Here is a 20,709-nt window from a genome sequence, read left to right as displayed (position 1 = left end):
CTAGCTCTGTTGCCCAGGCTTTAGTGCAATGGTGGATCTCAGCTCAACACAACCTCCACCTCCCAGGTTCAAGCGATTCTCTTGCCTCAGCCTCCCAAGTAGTTGGGATAACGGGCATGTGTCACCACGCCTGGCTAATTTTGTATTTTTAGTAGAGATGGGGTTTTTCCATGTTGGTCAGGCTGGTCTTGAACTCCAGACTTCAGGTGATCCACCTGCCTTGGCCTCCCAAAGTGCTGGGATTACAGGCATGAGCCACCGTGCCCAGCCTGGGTCGACAATTTTCTAAATAAATAGAAGGTACTAAATGTTTCAGGAGATGATTTCTTCCATCTGACAAGCTGTGCTTCCAAGCTTCCAAATTCCAACTGAAGGTCAATGTATTCATCATCGGGTTTAGAGCTTGAGTGCTGGAGTCACAGAGACTTGGGTTTGAATCTAGGTCATTAGTAATGGTGGCTGAATACAAGTGACTTTCTCATTTCTGAGAAACTCCCTTTTCTCATCCATACATTGGGGATGATAATAACAACCTCAGAGTTATTGTGGAAGGGGTATTACACGAGAGATTTTAAAGGGCTTAGCACTGTGCCCTTTAAGATGTGGCTCAATCAACTATAGCTATTACCCCAACTCCTTTAAAAATATGAGAAATAAAAAAAGTCTCCTGTGTCTTTATTTTTGACCGAATCTTTACATAAACAAATAAACAGTTGTGTTGAAGTGTGGGGTGGTGACAATATAGGGCATTATTTAATTAATCTGCTTTTTTTTTTTTTTTTTTTTTGAGACAGGGTCTTGCTCTGTCACCTAGGCTGGAGTGCAGTGGTGCAATCTTGGCTCACTGCAGCCTCAACCTCCCAGGCTCAAGTGATTCTCCCACCTCAGCTGCCTCAGCAACTCCCCACTCCTGAAACCACCTCCCATCCTTTCCCCCATCAGTTGGTTGGGACTACAGGCATGAGCCACCTCACCTGACTAACTTTGTATTTTTTGTAGAGACGAGGTTGTGCCATGTTGCCCAGGCTAGTCCCAGACTCCTGAACTCAAGAGGTCTGCCTGCCTTGGCCTCCCAAAGTGCTGGGATTATAGGAATGAGCCATTGTGCTGGGTCAATTAATCTGCTAACTTATTTTTACTAATGGTAGTCCTTAGTTCTCAGGCTTCGTTGCATAAGCACACCTTAAAGAATACAAGCCCCTGCTAGGCATGCTGGCTCACGCCTGTAGTCCCAGCACTTTGGGAGGCTAAGGTGGGTGGATCACGAGGTCAGGAGTTCAAGACCAGCCTGGCCAAGATGGTGAAACCCCATCTCTACTAAAAATACAAAAATTATCTAGGCAAGTTGGTGGGCGCCTGTAGTCCCAGCTGCTCGGGAGGCTGAGGCAGAGAATTGCTTGAACCTGGGAGGTGGAGGTTGCAGTGAGCAGAGATCGTGCCACTGCATTCCAGCCTGGGTCACAGAGTGAGACTCTGTCTCAAAAACAACAACAACAAAAAAAAACAAAAAAACAAGCCCCCTAGAGAAAACATTTCTAGATCAGTGCCTTCCATCATTTGACCTGGAATCCCTTTCTGTCACCTTGCCGTTTCCACCTACCCCTCTATGTACTCTTTGTTTGTGTGTGTGTGTGTGTGTGTGTGTGTGTGAGATGGAGTTTTGCTCTTGTTGCCCAGGGTTTAGGGCAGTGGTACAATATTGGCTCACTTCAACCTCTGTCTTTCAGGTTCAAGTGATTCTGCTGCCTCAGCCTCTGAGTAGCTGGGATTACAGGCGTGTGCCACCATGCCCAGCTAATTTTGTATTTTTAGTAGAGATGGGGTTTCTCCATGTTGGCCAGGCTGGACTCAAACTCCTGACGTAAGGTGATCTGCCTGCCTCCCAAAGTGCTGGGATTACCCGTGTGAGCCACCATGCCTGACCCACACTCTCTTTTAAACCCAGACCTCCACACCCATCCAAAGGTAGGATACAAGTTTTGTTCCATTGAGAAAGGTGATGGTCACACCTTTTCTTAAAAACAAACTGATAACAATATGACTAATTAAAACCAGTCCACGCCAGGCACCAGGAAAAGAGCTTCACATGAATAATTAGCTGATCATATCCTCTTTTATTTATTTATTTATTTATTTATTTATTTATTTTTTGACAGAGTCTTGTGGTGTTGCCCAGGCTGGAGTGCAGTGGTACAATCTCTGCTCACTGCAGCCTCCGCCTCTCAGTTCCAGTGATCCTCCTGCCTCAGCCTCCCAGGTAGCTGGGATTACAGGCATGCACCACCACGCCCAGCTAATTTTTGTATTTTTAGTAGAGACAGGGTTTCGCCATGTTGGCCAGGCTGGTCTCGAACTCCTGACTTCAGGCAATCTGACCCCCCTCGGCCTCTCAAAGTGCTGGGATTACAGGTGTGACCCACTGTACCCAGCCGGTCAAATCCTCCTTGATATGTTCTGCAATAACTGTTGCTATTATCCCCATTTCTTAGATGGGAGAATTGAGACCAGAACCATAAAGAAACTTGCTTGAGATTACGATGCTGTTAGTAAGTGGTTAAGTGGCTGTTAGTAAGTGGTTAAGTCAAGATTTAAATGAACCATTCTGAATCCAGGTTCCTTAAGATTAACAACTGGGCTTTATCTCCTCCATTGACGACAGAAGGAGGCTTACAGATTTGGGAAAGGCCGCTAGAAGAGGTGATTATAGGAAAACAGAGAAAAGAGTGAGGCTCTCAGCATCTCACCTCTCCAAAGTGCCTGTTGTAATTCAGGCATTCACTTTTTCTCCCACAGGGTTGCATCAACTGAGCCTTCTACTGTTCCACACCTCCGGTCCCGTCACTCTGGGGTCAGTCTACTATGCTGGAGTCCTTCTGCCATGCTAAAGGAGATCCTTCTGATACCAAATCTCACTATCCAACTAGTATATTATTGTAAATACACAGGAACAAGCAGGAGAAGTATACATTATTCAAGAAATGGGGCTGGAATGATTGCCTACCATTCAGGAAAAAAAAAAAAAGTTATGTGCACACACACATACAATTGGAATCCTACCTCAGACCCTGTGCAAAATAAACTCTAGGTGATGTACATACTTAAAAATAAATGAGGCCAGACGTGGTGGCTCACGCCTGTAATCCCAGCACTTTGGGAGGTCAAGGTTGGAGGATTGCTTGGCCAGCATGGGCAACACGGTGAAACCTCGTCTCTTTACAGACCAGCATGGGCAACACGGTGTTACAGACCAGTTACAGACCAGCATGGGCAACAGGGTGAAACCTCGTCTCTACAAAAAACACAAAAAACCGGCCGGGGGTGGTGGCCTGTGCCTGTAATCTCAGCTACTTGGGAGGTTGAGGCGGGAGCATTACCTGAGCCCTGAAGGCTGAAGCTGCAGTGAGCCAAGATGGCGCCATTGCACTCAACCCTGGGCAACCAGAGCGAGACCCTGTCTCAACAAAAAAGAAAAATAAAACCATATTGGAAAAGTTGCGCTTTTTCCGGTTGTGGCGCTGTGCCGTGGGGAGCTCTAATCTACCTAGCCAGGCCATCCAAGGGCCAGCTGCAGTCTGTGCAGGTCTTCAGACGCAAGAAGAAAGCCACAGTTGTGGTGCACGGCAAACGCCCTAATGGCCTGGACAAGGTGAACTGGCGGCCCTGGAGATGATCGAGCCAGGCACGCTGCAATACAAGCTGCTAGAACCCGTGCTGCTTCTGGGCAAGGGGCGATTTGTTGGTGTGTACATTCGTGAAGGGTGATGGGGGACGGTCATGTGGGTCCTATTTGTGCTATCTGTCAGTTCATCTCCAAAGCCCTTGTGGCCTGTTGCCAGAAATATGTGGGCGGGTGAGGGCTCACGCCTGTAATCCCAGTACTTTGGGAGGCCGATGCGGGCAGATTGCTTGAGCGTAGGAGTTTGAGGTCAGCCTGGGGAACAGGGCAAAACCCCCTCCCTCTACAAAAAAAATGCAAAAATTAGCTGGCCGTGGTGGCGCGCGACAGTGGTACCAGCTACTTGGGAGGCTGAGATGGGAGGATCCTTGAGCCCAGGAGGCGGAGCTTGTAGTGAGCTGAGATCATGCCACTGCTCTCCAGCCTGGATGACAGAGCCAAATCTTATCTCAAAAAAAGAAAAGAAAACCCTATCTCAAAAAGAAAAGAAAAATAGAAAAAAAATATGTAGATGAGGCTTCCAAGAAGGAGATCAAAGACATCCTCATCCAGTATGACATGTATCCTTCCGGCAGCTGACACTGTTTGCTGCAAGTCCAAAGTTTGGAGGCTCTAGTGCCTATATTTGCTACGATAAATCCTGCCGATAAGCCCATCAAGAGGATCAGAATTCACTTGTGTAATAAACAACGTTTAAGGGATTTTAAAGTTTTTTAAAAAAACAAAAAAACAAGAAAGGAAAGAATTTTGCAAAAATGCCAGTTATAACAGATTGGCAGGCTTTACTATATAAACAGTTAAAGGCCGAGCACGGTGGCTCATGCCTGTAATCCCAACACTTTGAGAGGTTGAGGCGGGTGGATCACCTGAGGTCAGGAGTTCGAGACCAGCCTGGCCAACATGGTGAAACCCCATCTCTACTAAAAATGCAAAAAATAAAAAATTAGCCAGGCCTGGTGGTGTGCACCTGTAATCCCAGCTACTGGGGAGCCTGAGGCAGGAAAATCACTGGAACCTGGGAGGCAGAGGTTGCAGTGAGCTGAGATCGCGCCATTACACTCCAGGCTGGGTGACAGAGAGACTCCGTCTCAAAAAATAAAAATAAAAATAAACAATTAAAATTCACATGTCTAAAAAAAAGAAAACCCACCACAAGTAAAGTTAAAAGGATAAAACCAAATACTGGAAAAATATTTGTGATGTAACAGAAGAAAATTTAATATGTTTGCTATATAGAGCATTCTTGCAAAATCACAAGGAAAGCATAATGGCAAAGTGGACAAAGTAGGTGAAACCAATTAAAGAGATAAAAATGACCTACAAATACATTTTAAAAGTGTAGTCTTGGCTAGGTGCGGTGACTCACGCCTGTAATCCCAGCACTTTGGGAGGTTGAGGTGGGCGGATCACGAGGTCAAGAGATCAAGATCATCCTGACTAACATGGTGAAATCCCATCTCTACTAAGAACACAAAAATTAGCTGGGCATGGTGGCGTGCACCTCTACTCCCAGCTACTGGGGGAGGCTGAGGCAGGAGAATCGCTTGAACCCAGGAGGTGGAGGTTGCAGGTAGTCAATATGGTATCACTGCACAAAAAAAAGTTTCGTCTCATTAGTCATTAAAGAGATAAGTAAAGCAAGATACATTTTTCACCAATCACGTTGACAAATGGTGCCAACATATACCTCTAGTGGTAAGCTGATCCCTTTGAGGAAGACATTTTTTTTCTCCTCCACCACCAACCCCTGGCCTTTTTTAAAAAATAGAGACAGGGCCTCCCCATGTTGCGGAGGCTCGTCCTGAGCTCCTGGACTCAAGTGATCCTCCCACTTTGGCCTCCCAAACTGCTGGGGTTACATGGTGCCCCACTAGGAGGACAATTTTGGAACTTGAACCTGTAAAAAAACTAAAAATGAGTGTCATCCTGAATACTAGGAATTTATTTTGAGGACAAATTTAATAGTCAGGAACTTCGAGTCTTTGGATGAGATAAGAACCACATGTTGTTTGTAGCCTGTGCCTGCTTGTTTTTCCAGGAGTTCGGGAGCCCAGCCTGGTGAGAAATGAGTCTTGCTCCTAATAATGACCATGAATTTTGCAAAGGGTCAAGCAGAGCATATCACTCAGGGAGTGTTTGATGACACCTGGGTAAGTGAATAGAAACAATAAAAGAAATAAATAGAGGTTTCTATTGGGAGAGCAAGGACATGCCTGCCCATAGCTTGAGGTACACTTGGTAGTAATAACTATGGAGCTTCCTAGTCCCTATCCTCCTGCCCCAGCCAATTCCCCTGGGAGCTGGAGAGAGATGAAAATTTGGATAGATCCTGTTAATTTGCTTTCCAGACTTCAGTCAATCCAGCTTAGAAGAAATCCAGTGGACAGACCAATATTTATTCCCCCAAGCAGCAAATGAGAGCATGAGTTACGTTACATTCTCACCAACCCTGAGTACTACCTGACTGAGTATTCCATTTTGTCCAGCGGTTGAATGTGCAGGTATCTCCTGGTAGTTTTAATTAGCATTTCCCTCATGCACCTTTTCATATGTTTATTGGTGATTTGAATATGTGTGTATGTAAAGTGCTCATTCACTGTTCTCTTCCTTCTTTTTCTTTTTTGCCCATTTTTTTCTATTGGGTTGTCTATCTTTTTTTTTTTTTTTTGAGATGGAGTCTCACTGTGTCGCCAGGCTGGAGTGCAGTGGCGCGATCTCTGCTCACCGCAACCTGTGCCTCCCGTGTTCAAGTGATTCTCCTGCCTCAGCCTGGGACTACAGGTGCATGCCACCACACCCAACTAATTTTTGTATTTTTTTTTTTAGTAGAGACGGGGTTTCACCATGTTGACCAGGATGGTCTTGATTTCTTGACCTCATGATCCGCCCGCCTCGGCCTCCCAAAGTGCTGGGATTACAAGCGTGAGCCACCGTGCCCGGCTGGGTTGTCTATCTTTTTGTAATTGATAGGTAGGAGGACTTCATATCATCTATCTATAAGTCATTTGTTGGATATACTTTTGCAAATATCTTTTTTCAGTCTGTGCTTTGCCCTTCCTTTCTTCCTTTCTTTCTTTCGTCTGTCTTTTCTTCTTTTTTTTTTTTGTTTCAGAGTTTCACTCTCGTTGCCCAGGCTGGAGTATAATGGTGTGAACTCGGCTCATTGCAACCTCTGCCTCCTGGGTTCAAGCAGTTCTCCTGCCTCAGCCTCTCAAGTAGCTGGGATTACAGGCGTGCACCACCGTGCCTGGCTGTTTTTGTATTTTTAGTAGAGATGGGGTTTCACCATGTTGGTCAGGCTGGTCTTGAACTCCTGACCTCAGGTGATCCGCCTGCCTCAGCCTCCCAAAGTGCTGAGATTACAGGCATGAGCCACGGTGCCCGGTTGTTTTCAATTTCTTAGTGGTATCCTTTGATGAACAGTTCTCATTTCTAAAGTAGTTAAATTTATCAGTTTTTCTCTTTATGGTTAGCACTTTTTATGTTCTATTTAATGCACATATTTACAAAGCCTTATTGTTTTACTTTTAAACATTCTGACATTTAGATCTGTAACCCATCTGGAATTGATTTTAATGTGTGGTTAAGCTTTTTTTTTTTGTTTTTTAATTTGTTTATCCAATCGATCTGTCTCCATTTATTGAAAACCTCGTCCTTTCTTGTCTGCATTGCAATGTCATCTATATCGTAAATCAGGTAGCTTATAATTGTGAATCTGTTTCTAGGTTCTCTCTTCCAATCCTTTGGCTTATTTGTGCCAACACTACACTGTCGTAATTACTGTAGTTTTATAATACATAGTAGTGTAAGACTTGCAGCCTTGTTCTTCAAGATTGTCTGGACATTGTTTGGTCCTTTCTATTTTCATATACATTTTAGAATCAGCTTGTCAACTTCCACAATCACCCTTAAACCCATTTGGCAGTATCCACTAAAGCTGAACAATTGTACTCTTAAGTAAATACCAAACAGAAAGAAATATACAAAGAATATTCATAGCAACTCTATTCATAAGAGCCTCAAATTAGAAACAACCCAAATGTCCATCCACAGTAGAATGAATACATAAATAACTGGTGTATGCCAGGCACGGTGGCTCACGCCTGTAATCCCAGCACTTTGGGAGACCGAGGTGGGTGGATCATCCGAGGTCAGGAGTTCGAGACCAGCCTGGCCAACATGGTGAAACCCCATCTCTACTAAAAATACAAAAATTAGCTGGGCATGGTGGTGTGCACCTGTAATTCCAGCTACTCCAGAGGGTGCGGCAGGAGGATCACTTGTACCCGGGAGTCAGAGGTTGTAGTGAGCAGAGATCACGCCACTGCACTCTAGTCTGGGCGACCAAGCAAGACTTCATCTCAAAACAAAACAAAACAAAACAAAACCATGGCTAAAGCTGGCCAACATAATGTTTAATGCAGTAAACCCAAACCAAGAGAGTTCATGTTGTAATTTCATTTATAACAAGTTCAAAAACTAGTAAAGCTACTCTATGACATTACAAGTTAGGAAAGTCATGACATTTGAGGATGGTGGGCTATGGTGCAGGGCTTCTGGGGTGCTGGATGTATATTCTTTTTCACTTTGTGAGGATTCAAACATGAGTGTGTACCTTTCTACAGGCATCTTATACTTCAATACAAAGTTAACTTAAAAATTAATTCAATGTGACAACATACATTGAAGGCTTAACATATGCAGGGAATCTCATCCTGCACTGGTGTGGGAGCCAGATATCAGGGTAAGTAAGAATACAATGTGGCTACTGCCCTGGGGTAAGTTCAGGGATGGAAGGTAGGGAATGGGGGATGGATAAAGGATGGAGAGTCAAGCCTTCCACATTTTGCAAAACATAGTGGGTGCCAAAGGACCACTGAATTTGCCTTGCCTGGGGGTTGGAGAAGTTATGTTAGTTATTGAGTGCTAAGTAGGATTTCAACTACTGTAGTCAAAGAGCTGTTAGTGTTTTTTAGGCTAGAAAATAGAAACATATGAAACTAATGTGCTAAATTGTATTTTAAATGTGAAACAAGATTTAAGCTTAATTTAAGCCCGGACTAATTTCCTTAGAACACTGGGATAGTGGGTGTATTGTAATCTGGATGTTCAATTCAAAAATCTCTAAAACCTCTAATATAAGAAAAGTTGATATATTGATCCCTTCATCATCTATTCTTGGGTAAACTGAACACGTTACTAACCAACATCATTGGTTGAACGTGGCCTCAGCAAAGAAGTAGTGAAATGAAGTTATATTTGTTAAAATAGCAATAAAAAAATAAAATAAATTAAAAAAAAAAAAAAAAAACACCCAAAACGCAAGATTCCCTGGATAGTAAGGTATTACCAACGTAGCCCACAAAAGAGGTATACTCATAGGTAAGGTGCGGGGCAGAGGAAAATGGTGGATTCTATGAAGCAACCAGGGAGGGGGAGTTGGAATTTTCTGTCTAATTGTTGGCAATCTGGGGAAATCCCAAAGGACCAAATATTCTGGAAGAAATTTTGTGCAATAAGAATGTCCCCAAACTGGCCGGGCATGGTGGCTCATGCCTGTAATCCCAGTTACTTGAGAAGCTGAGGCAGAAGAATCGCTTGAACCTGGGGGGCAGAGGTTGCAGTGAGCTGAGATAGCTCAACTGCACTCCAGCCTGGGCGACAGAGCAAGACTCCATGTCAAAAAAGAAAAAAAGAATGTCCCCAAATTAGACCTTCAGTTTAATTCAGGCCTTCTGAGACCCCCCCAGCCCCCCTCCAGGAAAGGTAATTTGATTACTTAGAAATGTAAACCAATTCCATTCCACCACCTGTAGGTCTGAGCCAGAGATACAGCCAGTCAGGGGTGGACTTGGTTACTTCAACAATGTGAAGGGAACTGCTATTTCAAAGTCACTTTGTTGCAAAGCATTTCAACCTGGAAAAAGTGTGCAGTGGTGGGGACTCTAGAGACAGACAGATAAGGGCTCCAATTCTACCTTGGCCATTTACCCGTTCTGTGACCTTGGAATGCCACACCAAAACTTCTCCATGCCTCAGTTTCCTTTTCTGAAAAATGAGGACAGTGATATACACCTTAAACAACAGACACCTTGTAAGAATGAACTTAACTGTATTTAAATCACTTAGCACAAAATCTGGCACATAACAGACCTTCACTCAATAATCATAATATTATTATTTTTGCAATACTTTCTGGCTGATGTCATGCTGGACAATAAATGCAGTGTTGAGCATCTCCTTTTCTAGGTCACTGTGTCCACAGTTAGAGGAGGAGCCAAATGGCATGTTCACTTGGAGCCAGGCTCAGTCCTCAGGCAAACAATGGAAAATAGGCAATTAGGCAAGGAGTAGTGCCAACCTATTGATTGGTCTGTCTCTGCTTAAGAGCCCTGAAAACTCGATATGGTATGTTTTGAGCATTTCTTCTTCTTCTTCTTCTTTTTTTTTTTTTTCCCAGAATAACTCACAGTGAAAAATACATTTTGTGTTGATGTCAGTAATATGTGTTTATGGATAAAACAAGCATTTCACAAGACAATACATATGAACTGTAATGCACCCTGGCATTTTGTATTCTAAACTATTCTATTTCTCTGTTTTAAAAAAAATGGTCGCAGGCTGGGCACAGTGTTTCACACCTGTAATCCCAGTACTTTGGGAGGCCAAGATAGGTGGATCACCTGAGGTCAGGAGTTCAAGACCTGTCTGGCCAACATGGTGAAACCCCGTCTCTACAAAAGTACAAAAATTAGATGGGCATGATGATGGGTGCCTGTAATCCCAGCTATTCGGGAGGCTGAGGCAGGAAAATCACTTGAACCTGGGAGACAGAGGTTGCAGTGAGCTGAGATTGTGCCATTACACTCCAGGCTAGGCAACAGCCATTACACTCCAGCCTAGGCAACAGCCTGGGCAACTCCATCTCAAAAAAAAAAAAAGGTTGCAACCCACTAGATTGATTTTATTTTATTTTAGTTTAGTTTAGTTTAGTTTAATTTAGTTTTTTTGAGACTGAGTCTCACTCTGTTGCCCAGGCTGGAGTGCAGTGGCATGATCTCTGCTCACCACAACCTCCACCTCCCTGGTTCAAGTGATTCTTGTGCCTCAGCCTCCCAAGTAGCTGGGATTACAGGTACGCGCCACCACACCCAGCTAATTTTTGTATTTTTAGTAGAGGCGGGGTTTCACCATGTTGGTCAGGCTGGTTTCAAACTCCTGACCTCAAGTGATCCATCTACCTCAGCCTTCCAAAGTGCTGGGATTACAGGCATGAGCCACCACGCCTGGCCGACTGATTTTATTATTTATGAATGGATCAAAATTTGCAATTTGAAAGACACTGCTCTCATCCAGTTCCTCAGATGGCAGATGAGGAAACTGAGGCACAGAGAGGGGGAAAGAGTTGCTTAAGTAAAATGGTGGATGGCACAGGACTGAGCCGAGACGTGTGGTCCCCACTGCTCTAGCTTTTCCACAAACCACTGCATGGAGATGAACCTCCAGGTTCTGCTGTGTAAACAGCGGCACTTCTAACATGATAGGTTAGAAGGGACTTTTTTTTTCTTAATTGTAAAAGGGTCCACAAAAGCTCATAGGCACACAACCTTTTCAACAGCAAGCTCATTGCTAAAAGGAGACACTTGGCTAGGCACAGTGGCTCAGGTCTGTAATTCCAGCACTTTGGGAGGCCAACGATGGAGGATCCTTTGAGCCTAGCAGTTCAAGACCAGCCTGAGCAACATAGTGAGACTCCCTGTCTCTACAAAAATAAAATAAAAATAAAAATAAATAAAAAGAGGCACTAGGGTATTTTCCCTTGGAGTTTAGCGCTTCACTTTCACCTGCCAGTGTAAGCAGAAGTTTCATTTCTTTCCTAGCAGCCTCTAGAACAACCCAAGATGTGGTCAGAACTACTTGTTCCTCTTAAAGAACTAAGTGGTTCAAGATCTTGTCCTCCTTTCTGCAAACAGCAAGGCAGTTTGCCCGTCTGCCCCAGGCCTGCCACTGTTTGCAATGCTGAGAAAAACATGTCAGACACGAAGGAGCCATCTTGACCGTGAGAGCAGGGGAGGCTGGTAAGATGAGCTCATGGGCAGTTTTTGTTGTGGATTTCACTTTTCACAGATTGCACTTTCACCTTGACAGAAAGGGAAGGCCAAAGTCTCCTTAGAGTTCACTTTAGATGGGGCTTCTGACTCTTCACTCCATGCTCCTGGGGAGTTTATTGCTGGTACTTTATTAATCTTTTCCGATTCTGCTTTTTATTCATGATTCCCATTCTAGTCATATCTACCCTATGAGGAATATACTCTGAATCTTGTTCATCTTGCTGTGGGGCTCGGCCCAGTAAGCGTGGGTTAAATCAAAGTGAGCTATGAGATTTCCCAAGAATTTGATTCCCTTAAGCTATATTTTGTCTTTTGGTTTTTTATTTAGAAAGGACGTGGACCATTGCCCTTATATCTGCTGCCACTCTAAAGCCCACACATCAGATCTAAGTGGCTTCTAGGCCAAGCATGGTGGCTCATGCCTGTAATCCCAGCACTTTGGGAGGGTGAGGAGGGTGGATAACTTGAGATCAGGAGTTTGAGACCAGCCTGACCAACACAGTGAGACTCTGACTCAAAAATAAATAAATAATTAAAACGATAAAAGTGTAATTTATAAATTAGTTACAGTAAGAGACTAATTTAAAGGAAGCACTTTACAGCTTATCTTTGGCATATTTAGACTATCAGCATCACCACTCTTGCTCTTTGGGACATTGTTAAGTAAATTAAACATGACTTGAACACAAGCACTGAGTTACCATGGCAGTCTAATGGATCATGCAGACAGCTACTAAGTGGCTAATGGGTGTGTACCTGTGTCAACGCAGTGGACAAAGGAATGATTCATGTCCTGGGCTGGACAGAGTGGGATAGTGAGAGATTTCATCACGCTACTCAGAATTGTGTGCAATTTAAAACATGAATTATTTCCAGAATGTTTCTTTTTGTTATTTAAAAAAAGTAAATATTTATTGTTTGTTTGTTTGTTTGTTTTTAAAGATGAGGTCTTGCTATATTGCATAGGCTGGTCTGAAACTCCTGGGTTTAAATGATCCTCTTGCCTCAGCCTTCCAAAGTTCTGGTATCACAGTCATGAGCCACTGTGCCTGGCCTTTGAATATTTCTTCTCCTTTTTTTTTTTTTTTTTTTTGTTACTTAGCTTTGATTTCATCATCATAAACTTAACTCTGCAATCCAGCTAGACATGGAAGGCAATAAAGACGATATGGAACCCAGGAACTGCAGTGAGAACACAAAGATCATAGGATACTGTGAGCAAATGAGGTGGAGGGGTGCTCTCCTGAGATACAGAAGGAGTGGTCTGTTGGTTAAGATAAAACACAAGTCAAATTTATTAGCCAGCAATGGGGGATCTTCTTGCTGGTCTTGCCATTCCTGAACTAAGAGTGCTCCATGGCTTCCATGATATTTATGCTGTCTTTCACCTCGTCAGAGACCACATGTTTGCCATCCGACCACTCAGTCTTGGTGGTGCACATGAAAAACTGGAAGTCTTTTGTGTTGGGTCCAGCATTTGCCCTGGACAAGATGCCAGGACCTTTGTGCTTCAGGATGAGGTTCTCATCATCAAATTTCTCCCCATAGATGAATTTGCCACCAGTGCCATTATGGCATGTGAAGTCACCACCCTAACTCATAAACTGTAGAATAATTCTGTGAATTCAGGAACCCTTATAAGCAAATCCTTTCTCTCCAGTGTTGAGAGCATGAAAATTTTCTGCTGTCTTCAGAATTTTGTCGGCAAACAGCCTGAAGGAGATGCAGCCCGTGGACCACGATGTCAAAGAATATGGTGGGGTTGACCATAGCTGGTGGCAAGAGGCTCTGGATGGCATTGATGTCTCCAAAGCTGGAATATTTCATTTAGTATTTTCAGACCTTCGCTGACCTCTGGTAGCTGAAACTGAAGAAGGCAAAGCCTCCAATAAGGGGGAGCTACTGTATTCTAGAGAAAACAAACACGGAAACAAATGGGTAGACAGCAAAATGTAAGCAAATGAGATAATGTGTGACAGTGTATAAGTACTATAAAGAAAATAAAAAGGATAATGAGATGGAATGCCAAGGTGCTTTAGAAGTAGATAACATTGAGCAGAGACCTGAGTTGCAAACACAGAAGTAGCTGGCAGAGCATGGCGGGCAGTGTTGATAGGAGCGGGGAGAGCTGGACACCAGAATGCTTGCCGGCTCAGGAGGCTGGGGGAAAGGCAACTTGAAGGCAACAGGTAACAGTTCAGTCCTACCTTGAGTATCTTCTATATTCATGGAACTATTTTTAGGCCTCAGTGAGGTTCATAGGTTTTATTTATTTACTTTTTTTGGACGGAGTTTCACTCTTGCTGCTCAGGCTAGAGTGCAGTGGTGCAATCTCGGCTCACTGCAACCTCCACCTCCCAGGTTTAAGTGATTCTCTTGCCTCAGCCTCCCGAGTAGCTGGGATTACAGGCATCCACCATCATGCCTGGCTAATTTTGTATTTTTAGTAGAGACGGGGTTTCTCCATGTTGGTCAGGCTGGTCTCGAACAACTTAACTCAGGTGATCTGCCTGTCTCGGCCTCCCAAAGTGCTGAGATTACAGGCATGACCCACCGTGCCTGGCCCATAGGTTTTATTTCAAGTGCAGTGGGAATATATCACTTGAATATTATCTTTCTGACTTCTCTTACTGCAAGCTACACATTCCTGTCTCTATCTTTCAAAGACTTCCCCACTTTAGGCATTTTCAGAGCCAACTGCCTGCTAGTACTACATTTCAGGGCAGGTCTTGTAGTTTATTTTTAAATTAAAACAAAACAAAACAAAGCTATATCCTTCGTGCAAACAACATTGTGACAAGAGATGGAGGAAAAGCAATCACTTCCCTATCTCTGCACCGTAAGTAGCAATACCAACTCTCATCTTCCATATGATGTTCCAGTTCTTGCAGATATGTGTAATTTTAAAATATTTCCTTAGGTGAGAACAAGCCAGGGAATGGAGCAAAACAGAACTAAATTACCAGTTAATACATTCATTCCCTTTTTCCTCCTCCAGCCTACCCAAAGTACAACTAACATTGTACTGAGCCGGCATTGTGCAAATTGTTTTAAGTGCATTATCTCAAATAATCAACATAACAACCTTGTGAGGTATGTGCTATTATTATTCTCATTTTACAGAAGATACGCCGGAGGCTTAAAAAGATTAAATAAATTGCCTAGGATTATGTAAATTGTCACTGACAGTAGGCAGGACTCAAATCTAAAATACCAAAGCTGTTGTGCTCTAGACCCTGATCTAAGACCCCCTTTCTGTGGCTGCATTAGTTACTGGAAGGCCCCACCCACCCTGGTTCTTTTTAAACAGAAACTCCTGCCTTTGCCTAGTAGGGCCAAAAAATGGACTATCATCGGGTTTTTCATATTTATCTCACAAACTTACTGTAAATAATGTCGATCATTAGCATGCATACAGCTTTGTAAACAGCTACTGTTTACCAAATTCTTTCAAATGTATTACGTCACTTAATGCTGACACGATAACCACCGAAGGAGGGCTCTCTTAGTGTCTCTAGTTGAACTGATGAAGAGGACAGGAAACTGAAGTGACCAGTTCAAGGTCAGTCAGTTAGACTGCAGGGGTCTTCTGCTGCCAGGCCGGGCACATGAGGGTTGGGTTGGGTGGCTCATATTATCAGTAGATGACTAACATTTTTATTCTTTTTTTTTCTTTTGAGATGGAGTCTCTCTCTGTCACCCAGGCTGGAGAGCAGTGGTGGGATCTCGGGGTCACTGCAACCTCCGCCTCCCAGGTTCAAGCAATTCTCCTGCCTCAGCCTCCAGAGTAGCTGGGACTACAAGGAGCGCACCGCCATACCTGGCTTATTTTTATATTTTTAGTAGAGACATGGTTTCTCCTCTGTTTCTCTTTTTTTTTTCCTTTTCTGTCAGTGCTTCTTGCTGTGGCTGATATTACCAAGACAGAGGAAGAACAAATGTCCTCAATTTGCTTCTTCCTAAAGAGTTTATACTACTGAGTGCCCCAAGACTTGCTTGCCCCTTGGAAGCCACTTGCCATTTCCTATATCACTGTCTTCCCAAGAATCCGGTGAAGTAATGCAGGCATCCTATGCCCAAAGTGACCAGCTGGGTCAAGGCAAAGTTGTGCTGCTTAATTGGTGGTTCCAGTTTTTCTTTTATCACAGATCATCCCTGATACCAGCCAAAAGCAACTCTGCTGCCCATTTGAGCAAGGGCAGCGAAGCTCACAAAAGGCTCATGAAGTTTACAGCACACAAAGGACTTTCATATCTCTTACCTTAACAATCCGTAGCAGGGGAGGCCATCCTGTTATTTGTCACTGAGGCTGGAGTGCAATGGCACGATCTTGCCTCACTGCAACCTCTGCCTCCCGGGTTCAAGTGATTTCCCAGCCTCAGCCTCCCAAGTAGCTGGGACTACAGAAGCCCACCACCTTGCCTGGCTAATTGTTATATTTTTAGTAGAGATGGGATTTCACCACGTTGGTCAGGCTGGTCTCGAACTCCGACCTCAGGTGATCTGCCTGCCTTGGCCTTCCAAAGTGCTCAGATTACAAGTATGAGCCACTGTGCCCACTCCATCCTGTTATTTGTATCAACCATTTAGTATAAATGAGGAAACCGAGTTCTAGAGACTACACAGAGTTAGTAAGCGACACGGTAAGACAGTCTGGTTTTGTTCGGGTTGAATCCAAGTTTAGTCCATGCTTTTTCCAGTACACCATGCCTTTACTCTCCTCCCTGATAAAAAAAATACATATGAAACATTCAGCAACCCTGAAATTGTTGATTTACTGTAGTGCTCCCTCCTAGGATAATGCACCTTATAGATCTGTTTTCCAGGCACCATTTGAGCATCTGGCAAATGGGAGGATCTTTCCTCATGGCAGCTGGAAACCAGCAAGTAAAACATTTACCAGGTTATTGACATAATGAGTCTGGGTGTTTGTTTAGGTATCAGGCAGTTATTTATTGCTTTTTAACACTTTTTGAAATGAAAATAAATGTGAGAATAAGCCCGTAAATGGTCCTAATAAAATGTCAAGACTAATCAATACTTGAGTATGATAGATTTATAAACCTGGGAGGGACTGCAGAGGGGAACCATTAGTTCCATCTGACTGCATAATGGGGTTGGAGGCTTACAGGATGGGAAGGGTTTTAGGAGGCCTCTGAGGAGGAACCGGAGGAGGGGTCTAGAGCAGGAGTTAGTCAGTAGGTGAAGAATCAGGAACTTCTCACTGGTGGTCTCATGTCAGTTACAGGACTCCTTGTTGATACCCAAGGGCAACAGCATATTTTAGCCACTTGTAAATGAGATTGCCTTCTAAGAAAGGAACTATCAACTAGGATGGAGCCAGAGATATGCAAATCTCTGGTAAAGACAGAACAACTGACTAGATCAAGGCCCTCCACAATTTTAGCATTTCTAAAGAAAGATTGCGTCCATCTAATGGAGACTGGAGTCATTCCTGGAATTTTGGAAAACAGGAACTATTATTGATGGGGACTTGGAGTCTTTATTAAGGTACTAACTTTTAGCTCACATGACCATAGCATAGGACGCTCCAAGATGGTAATGTGGCTTCTCAAGGACTGGTCTGTCTACAGGGAGAACATCTCCCAGTCCTGCCTCTCGGGACCAGGAGCCTGCTGAAGCTGGGCACCTGTGGGAGCAGTTAGTGGGCAAGAAAAGCTTGGGAGGACGAAGTGAGCATCAGTTGTAAGGAGGAAGGAGGATGGAAACCAGACTGACAACTGGGTTTGATCAACTAAAGATCACAGTGACCTTGTTAAGAACTGTTTTGGGAGTAGGATGGGCCTGATGCCAGTTTTGGAGCTGTGTAGGGAGAGCTAAGGCCATAGCTGGAGCAGAAGTGGGGTGAAGGGATTACTTACTTTTTAATTTTTCAGTGTGAGAGATTTGGGCATGGCCGGGCGCGGTGGCTCAAGCCTGTAATCCCAGCACTTTGGGAGGCCGAGACGGGCGGATCACGAGGTCAGGAGATCGAGACCATCCTGGCTAACACGGTGAAACCCCGTCTCTACTAAAAAAATACAAAAAAACTAGCCGGGCGAGGTGGCGGGCGCCTGTAGTCCCAGCTACTCTGGAGGCTGAGGCAGGAGAATGGCGTAAACCCAGGAGGCGGAGCTTGCAGTGAGCTGAGATCCGGCCACTGCACTCCAGCCCGAGCGACAGAGCGAGACTCCGTCTCAAAAAAAAAAAAGAGATTTGGGCATGTTTGGATGTTGCGGAAAGGGCTGGTGGAGAGTTGATTGCAGATGTCTTAGGGAGAGGAGAAGTTTGTTAGTGTGATGCTCCTGGGCAGATGGATGGGGAGGTGGCAGACTTAGGTGAAAGGGAGGAGAGAGGCCGGCCTGGAAGTGTGGATGAGGAACACTGGGACTGTAAGATGGAGTCTTTGCTCAGGGTGAATGAGCCTGTTTGGGGTGGGTGCAGCTGTTAGTTTGAGGAAGGGGTGGAGGGGCTTAGAACCCATTGTTGAGAGAAATGTGGGGAAGCATCTCCAACAGGGGAGAGAAAAAGGCTTCCTAAAGTATGTTTCAGGCCCAGCATGAGCCCCCTCTCCCCAGTTCATCTGTAAGAGCCAGCCTCTGCCAAGAAACACAGTGTCTCTCTGCCATCAATGATGCAACCATGAGTAAGAGGCACTGAATCCTGTTTCCGACATAAAAATGAAAGTGATATGAGACACAGAGCCATTGTGAAATCCAGACAAATCTTTCTTTAACTATTTGTCATTTAGCACATGGCTTTGCCCACCCTGTGTCTTCATTTTCCCAAAGGTGGGCAACTCACTGAGGGCCCTCAGCCCTTGCTCAGCTCACAAGTGGGACCTCAGGTCTATAAACAGTTTCAGGAGGAAAGGGAAGCAGGATGAGGAAACAAGGCTCCGATGCCAAGCAGTGGAGAGTCCGCAAAGACCACATTTCCAAGAATTCCAGGCCTGGAAGTAGGAGCTGCTGAGCACTTCTTTAAGCCAACCCATTAGGTATCAATGAGATGAACAGGACAATTACTCTGGGGTCAGTTACTCCCCTTCCAGAAGGAATCTTCACTGTGCTTACTCATTGCTAGCAGGAATCCTTTAAATGCCAAGCTTCCTAGTGCATTTCATTAGGATTTTAATGTCCACAAACACAATTTCAGGATCATCTCCTGGGCATGATTAACAGGGCCACTTGGATGAGCCACTTTTCTTGGAGGGACCTTGAGACTGGAATGGGGTTCTTATGCCTAGAAATGTATAGGAAGAACTTTTTTTGAACTAGAAACTCCCTTCTCCAGCAGGTGGATTTGTGACCTTCCCCTCCCCAAGACTTGCTTTGGGCTTGGGTAGAAGGAGAGCAGATTCCCAGAGATGGTCCTGGTTTATGGAAAAGGCAGGAGCACAGTCCAGGAATGGATCCTATTGGTGACAGCAAATTAGAAATCCTAGCTGTGGTAGCAAGAGGAAGTTGTACATTTTATTTAGACTGGATTTGTGACATGCTGGCAGCATGTGAAAAATAACAGATAACGTAGATTTGTGCGTGCCGTCGCGGGGGCTAGCATTGCAGTGGAGAAGGGAGGGCCAAAATGCCAGGATCTCAGTTCCATCAGTTTTGACAGTGTAACTTTGGACTACTGTTTCACTTATCTGGGAAAAATCATAATAATACCCTGAGGGTCATTCCAAAGATCGGAGTAATTTAATTTGAAGTTCTGTGAAAATTAAGGGATCCATTACAAATGTTAATTCTCTTTTGAAAACAGTCTGTATTATTTTATTATTGTTGTTGTTTTCTTTTGTAGAGACAGGGTCTCACTATATTACCCAGGCTGGTCTCATACTCCTGGCCTCAAGCAATCCTCCTACCCTGGCCTCCCAAAATACTGGCATTACGGGAGTGAGCCACCACACCCAGCCTTAATTCTTATAGGCAGAGGCTACACATAAGTATAAAGTTTCAAGAATTGAGGTGTGGACAACATTCATTTATTCTTGAAACTTTTTTTATTTTTTGGAGATGGAGTCTTGCTCTATCACCCAGGCTGGAGTGCAGTGGTGCGATCTCAGCTCACTGCAACCTCTGCCTCCTGGGTTCAAGCTATTCCCCTGCCTCAGCCTCCTGAGTAGCTGGGATTACAGGCACCCGCCACCATGCCTGGCCCAATTTTTATATTTTTAGTAGAGATGAAATTTCACCATGTCGGCCACGCTGGTCTCGAACTCCTGACCTCAGGTGATCTGCCTGTCTCAGCCTCCCAAAGTGCTGGGTTTACAGGTGTGAGCCACTCTGCCCGGCTATATTCTTCAAACTTCTGATGTCACTCAGTGTGTAGGAGGCACCATGCCAGATGCTTGGGATACAGAAACAGTTAGATGTAAGTCTCTGTCCTGAAAATGCCAAACATAGTGGGGGAGGTGGAAAGTAGTGATTTCAATAAAATATAGTACAGTTTGAGCATCCTTAATTCAAAAATTCAAAATCTGAAACTTTTTTTTGAGATGGAGTCTGGCTCTGTTGCCCAGGCTAGAGGGCAGTGGTGCAATCACAGCTCACTGCAAACTCTGCCTCTGGGTTCAAGCGATTCTCCTGCCTCAGCCTCCTGAGTAGCTGGGATTACAGGCATGCGCCACCATGCCAGCCTAATTTTTGTATTTTTAGTAGAGATGGGGTTTTGCCATGTTGGCCTGGCAGGTCTCGAACTCCTGACCTTAGGTGATCCATCCGTCTCAGCCTCCCAAAGTGCTAGGATTACAGACCTAAGCGACCGTGTCCGGCCAAGATCGGAAACTTTTTGAGTGCCACCGTAACACCACAAGTGGAAAATTCCACACCCGTCCTAAAGTGATAGGTCATAGTCAAAACTATTTCATGCACAAAATTGTTAAAAATTTTGTATAGAATTGCCATAGGCTATGTGTATAAG

The sequence above is a fragment of the Piliocolobus tephrosceles genome, chromosome 14 (assembly GCF_002776525.5).
Source record: "Piliocolobus tephrosceles isolate RC106 chromosome 14, ASM277652v3, whole genome shotgun sequence".
Lineage (NCBI taxonomy): Eukaryota > Metazoa > Chordata > Mammalia > Primates > Cercopithecidae > Piliocolobus > Piliocolobus tephrosceles.
The sequence above is the reverse complement of the archived record's forward strand: the minus strand, read 5'-3'. Positions refer to the sequence as shown.